Source organism: Salvelinus alpinus, chromosome 4 (assembly GCF_045679555.1).
Source record: "Salvelinus alpinus chromosome 4, SLU_Salpinus.1, whole genome shotgun sequence".
Lineage (NCBI taxonomy): Eukaryota > Metazoa > Chordata > Actinopteri > Salmoniformes > Salmonidae > Salvelinus > Salvelinus alpinus.
This window is the reverse complement of record NC_092089.1, coordinates 77,940,439-77,946,561: the sequence shown is the minus strand read 5'-3', so window position 1 is coordinate 77,946,561 and position 6,123 is coordinate 77,940,439.

The following is a 6,123-nucleotide window of genomic DNA, read 5'->3' as shown; positions in this document are numbered from 1 at the left end:
GTTACACCCGTTGATGCTCGCCATTGGTCCCTGGCCATTTCTTTCGAGTCGGGGACAACCGTTGTTGACAACTGTAACATTGTAGCAAAGCTTAACCTCAACCTTTTCATAACCTTAACCTGCAGTCTCCTAACCTGCCAAGCTAATTGCCCTAACCTGCCACGCTAATTCAACTAACTAACCTGCCACAGTAGTTATCCTAACCTGCTATGTAAACAAATCATTTGTGTCAAGAAACCATTAACACCGGAACTGACCAATGGCAGGTATCAATGGGCGTTTTTGATGTCAGGTTACACCCACTTCAAGAAATGCACTGAATTGCGGTCTGCAATTACACCATATTGTCAGTGTTGTCAACTTAGCGACCTTGTCGCTATATTTAGCGAATATTCAGACCCCTCTAGCGACACATTTTCAAAAAAGCGACTAGCGGCAAATCTAGTGACTTTTTCTGGTGTTATTGGAGACTTTTGGAGACTCTGACTTGAAAGCACGTATTGTTCTTACTCTTCTCAACGAGCAGCGCCGTGGGCCCCACCCCCGTCCCAAAGCACTCATAGGCGGCCCAGTCCTCGCGCAGCAGCCCCTCCCAGCTGCAGTCAGAGCAGGAGATGTTCACCCCTCCACGTCCAGACTACAAATGAATCGCGTATGCAGGAAGCCGCCGCTGGCTGATCCCGCCCTGGCTTACATAAATAAAATAAAAATAACCTGAATTAGGGCCAGACTAGTTACCATAATTTTCTCACATTGCCATTGATAGTTTTTTCTATTGTCTCTTTTTGGTCCATTTAGATTGTTAATGTAGATTGTATACAATTTTTTTTTTTTTATGTTATGTTATGGTTAAAAATGTTCATGTTTTACTGTAACTTGTTGTAGGCTCCTAAGTGGACCATAAGGTTAAAACCAAACCAAATTACGAAGAAAAAAAAAAAATAATAATAATAATTATTAAAAAAAAAATATTAAAACTAAGTAACTCCGCCAACTCCGCCAGAGTGTCTCTTTTGGGTCACTTTTGCTGGTCCCAAGCCTGGATAAAGGAGGAGGATTGGAATTGTGACATAAAAATAAACAAGAATCGACAGAAGAAAGGTAATTTGTAGTTCTAAACATATTTAGGGTGTTTTTACACACTTTTTGTCTCTCCCAAGAGTTATTCCTCCCTCCTATAGCGACCATCATAATTACATGCACATGGCCAGTTATGCAAATTAGGTGATGACGTCATTTAGCGACTTCTAGCAACTTTTAGGACAGCCAATAGCTACTTTCCTTACTGAGGAGTTGGCAACACTGCATATTGTTTTTTTTGGGCTGTTCCAGTACACTTTTTTTATTGAGACTTGTTGAAGTTCGGTAGCCGAAGTCTACGCCCCTTCATCAGCGTTTGACAGAAGGGAAACATTCTGCAGATATTAAAGCATTGCATCAACAAAGTGGCTCTGAGAATTTTGAAACATTTTGTATCAACAAGCGGCTCGAGAATATTAATATTGCAACATAGTAGCCAACAAGGCGGCAGCCCGTGCAAAATTGCCCTGGGCCCGTTTGTCTCTGTCTGACTATTGTGTTGCCTACGCAGCAGTTGCACTATCTGGGTGCTCATTATATATAAAAACAGCCAAACATCCACACTACAGCTAAATAACTTAGCAATATTTAACAACGTTTTCCCAGCAAGATTGATATGTTAGAATGTTTAATTTGAATTCAGGAAGCTGGACAACAAGACTGATTGAAAGGTGGAAATACATTATACCAGAAGCAAGTAGGCTACAGGTAGAGATGAGGGATGCAGGCAGAGGATGATGATGATGATAATGATAATGTAGGCCTACAGTAAGAAGTAAAAAAAAAAGTTAGTCCAACTAACTAAGTAATCATTAAGGATTTGCATTATCTCAATTATCATTCTGTCAGTGCATGACAATGCACATTTGCAGTGTGTTTAGTGTGAAGTGAACATGATGCCATTGACTGCCATTGCAAAATCTCTCCAGTAAATGGAGCTATTGCTCTTTGAGTCCGCTCTGTCATTCTGAGTCAGAAAGATTTCTCCTGAAATCCCTCTGATACACACTTGGACCTCAGTCACTGGCTTATCACCCCCCCCCCCCCAAGAGCCCCACATACAGTATATTGTTTGGTCATTGTGCTGCCACAGAAGGAATTGTGAGCAAGGCCTCAAAAAAGCTTTATATACCAGAGCTGTGAGAAAAGTTCTATATATTATTGAATAATGTTGCGATTGTTTGTGAGAATGCCAACAAGTGTGGTTCCCGTGGGGGAAAGATTCTATTGGGGAAAGGTTCCCGTGGGGGTTGCCATGGAAGCCAAGTAGAGGAGTGAGATGTGTGTGTGCTCAAACACACATGCATGTGGGAGTCTGGGAGAGGACGTGTGTCCATCTGATGAATGGGCATGTGCCTGAACTCAATCGTATACACGAATTGTAGTCTCACCCATTCATTTCTAATGACCGGTCATTTTTGACCGGGAACACCACAGGTGTACAAAAGTTAAATAAAACACCCAAAATGTAATGTAAATCATCAAAATGTATTTTGTGTGTTCAGATGCCCTGTGTGGACAAAGTCATGGAACCTTATGACACTTAGATTAAATGAAGTACCTCCTTCCTTCCTCTCATAGACGTTGAGTAACCAAGCATCTCAGCACGCATATGAGTCTTCAGGTTGGATTTAATGTGTCAAGAGCAGGTCATGTGTAAACAGAACATGGACCCTCTTTAAAACTGCATGTCTGTCTACTGTATGTAGACGACAGCACAATGTCTCACACAAAAGAGATCCTCAAAGTACCTAATGTAAGAATCTAAAGGGCACTATCTCAAATGCCATGTCGACCTTAGAAAAGGTTATTACAAGTGACCAGAACTGCACAATACATTGACGTTGCTATACAACACCTAGTGTATGTGTTACGCCCACGCAGAAATACAGTACAGTTGAATTGAGACCATGATTATCATGCAGCCTGGGAGAAAACCCCAAGTCAACACTGTTATACCTGGATACACCATCTGAAGACACTATACACTAGGAACAATGGGAATTGATTGGTTCCCAGAGGATTGGTGCTATTATCTACTGTTCCATAATAAGAGACATAATATTGAAGGAAATGCATCTATGGTTCACCTTTCTTACCTGATATTTTTCAAATACTCGGGGAAATGACAAAACAGCAAACCTTTGCAATTTTTGTAACTACTCCAAAGTAAGCAGTCAACAGTATGAAATAGCACAACAAGATTAATAGCCATTCAATGGGTTTTGTCTACTAGCCACATAGTATCCTTTAACTCCAATTTCATAGTACACACATCCTAGCACAATCCCTGAGAATATACCGCCCCAGTGTTATGGATCAGGTCGGTCAGCCTCATCTAGTTGCCTTCCCATGATGTCCTTCTAATAACTCATCAATGGCCCCTGTGCCTTCCACCACGGTCCATGATCCTTTTCTCCCTGGTGCTGCCATTTAACTGCCTACTCACTCACCCTTTGCCAGATAATGCCTCCCAAACACAGAATTGACATTGAAGCTACTTAAAGGGATAATTTGAGATTTTGGCAATGACTGAAAGTTTGTGGGTATCTACTAGCATGTTAGCAGATGCCCATAGACTTCCAGTCATTGTGCTAAAGCTAGTTAGTTTTGGCTTGTGAAACTACCTCTAACTTCCTTCATACTGGACACAGATACATAAAAATGGTAATGTGACTCTGGGGAAGTATACAAAGGGCCTTATTGCCAAAATCCCGAAGTATCCCTTTAACATCCACATTTGTGAAACATTGAGGAAATGGAAATATGATGAGCCACATTTATATTCAAATGGCCATTTTGGTGCAATTATGTTTGAAATTAGATGTGATAAAACATAGGGATGTGGCCTAACATGCTCATACTAAACTAAAGATAGGCTATGGAGGAGGACAATGGGTATGTGTTTTCCTTTTGGATCAGACAGGAGGCTTTCTGTATCCTGGCTTGGATGCCAATTATTGACCAATATATAAAAAAATATGAAATGGTGTTATTGCAACATACTAACAAAATTGAGGCATGACGTATGATTATTTGAAATCATATTTATTTTTTACATTTAGCAGACAATTTCCCTGGGGAAATGATTGCCTCCAAAAGGGGGGCTGAACAGATTAAATATATCAAGAACAAAGCCTGTTAAAAGTACTGAAAATCCTTAAAGTGCATTATGTACAGTAAGTACATTTAATGCACAGACACCAGTGTGGTGCTTTTAGGAAAATATTTGGATACAGAAGGAATACATGTTTGGTGCTTCACTGTCAAGGAGTTTAGATAGCTTCAGTCTCTACAGTCTAACTGATCTGTTTCTCGGTTCTCGTGACATGGCTTCTTATTCACACACAGCCATGAGCCAAGGCCTGCTGGAACTATGTCAACCTGGAGGCATGTCATATCAGTTGTGTGTTCATGGGATATCACCACTGCCTCACTGTCTAGGTTGGCTCAAACCGAATTAGTAACAACTTTGATACTACACATTGGAAGTAGACAAGGTCAGGTTCCCTACAATCGAAAGGCCCTTTGGCACCAGGAAAAGTGAATCCAATCCCTTGTTGTTGTTGTTGTTGTTGTTGTTGTTGTTATTATTATTCATTAGCAATATGGGACATGGTCTTCGATAATCTAGTGAGACTGTCAACCAACCTTTTCAATTGGTCATTCAACAGCAAATATGTGGCAAAAGGCAATATGCTTTGTGTTACATTGGATTTTAGAGTGGTATTATTATACATGTCCACAGTACAAATATTTTACTCAGTGTAATCAGCCACATCTGTGCATAGACATACTGCGTATATCACACACCCAAAATGCAATTAGGTAGAAATATTAAGATTGAGCCTTCCGACAGTAGTCTTGTAATCCCAAATGCATAGTCCACATGGGCTGTTGGCTCAGGTGTGGTTCATTCTGGGCTAACTGGCTCAGCAAGCAGCCAATGAGGCCACACATGAGTTCCCTGTAGCCATCTGCTGGCCAGTAAAACTCCAATGAAGAGACACCACACTGCAGCCTTTTCATGTTACACTGTACCATGTTTGGCCACGGTACAAGATCTCAAATTATGGGCAGTTGAAAATCAGGGACAAGAGTGGAAAATGATAGTTGTGGTTACCTCTGGGTATATGGCTCTTGTTGTGTTGCAGATTGAGTTTGATCTTGGGATTGCCTGAATCAATCAGACCTGTCGTATTCTCTGGGTGATGACGTACTGAGATGCTGGCTTCCACTTTCTCTGATTGTTCTTCTCTCCTGTCCAATACACATGACTGTGGATGTTGAAGGATTGTGTGTCTTCTGTATCGAAGATGCTCACAGTGTGTGGATCCTGTAGGCTGGTCTATGATGATGGTTATATGGTGGCAAGACAAGGGTTACATATGTGTGTCCCATAAGGCTATAAACCGCTCTACAGTGCCTTGCAAAAGTATTCATCCCCTTTGGCATTTTATAGTATAGTTCAAATTGGTGGATTTTTTATTTTTTTTAAGAATAAAAAATAAATAAAAAAATGAAAATGTGTGTGTGCATATGTATTCACCCCCTTTGCTATGAAGCCCCTAAATAAGATCTGGTGCAACCAATTACCTTCAGAAGTCACATAATTAGTTAAATAATGTCCACCTGTGTGCAATCTAAGTGTCACATGATCTGTCACATGATCTCAGTATATATACATCTGTTCTGAATGGCCCCAGAGTCTGCAACACCACCAAGCAAGTGGCACCATGAAGACCAAGGATCTCTCCAAACAGGTCAGGGACAAAGTTGTGGAGAAGTACAGATCAGGGTTGGGTTATAAAAAAGATCAAACATTTTCAACATCCCACGGAGCACCATTAAATCCATTATTAAAAAATGGAAGAATATGGCAACACAACAAACCTGCCAAGAGAGGGCCAACCACCAAAATTCACAGACCAGGCAAGGAGGGTATTAATCAGAGAGGCAACAAAGAGACCAAAGATAACCCTGAAGGAGCTGCAAAGCTCCACAGTGGAGATTGGAGTATCTGTCCATAGGACCACTTTATTT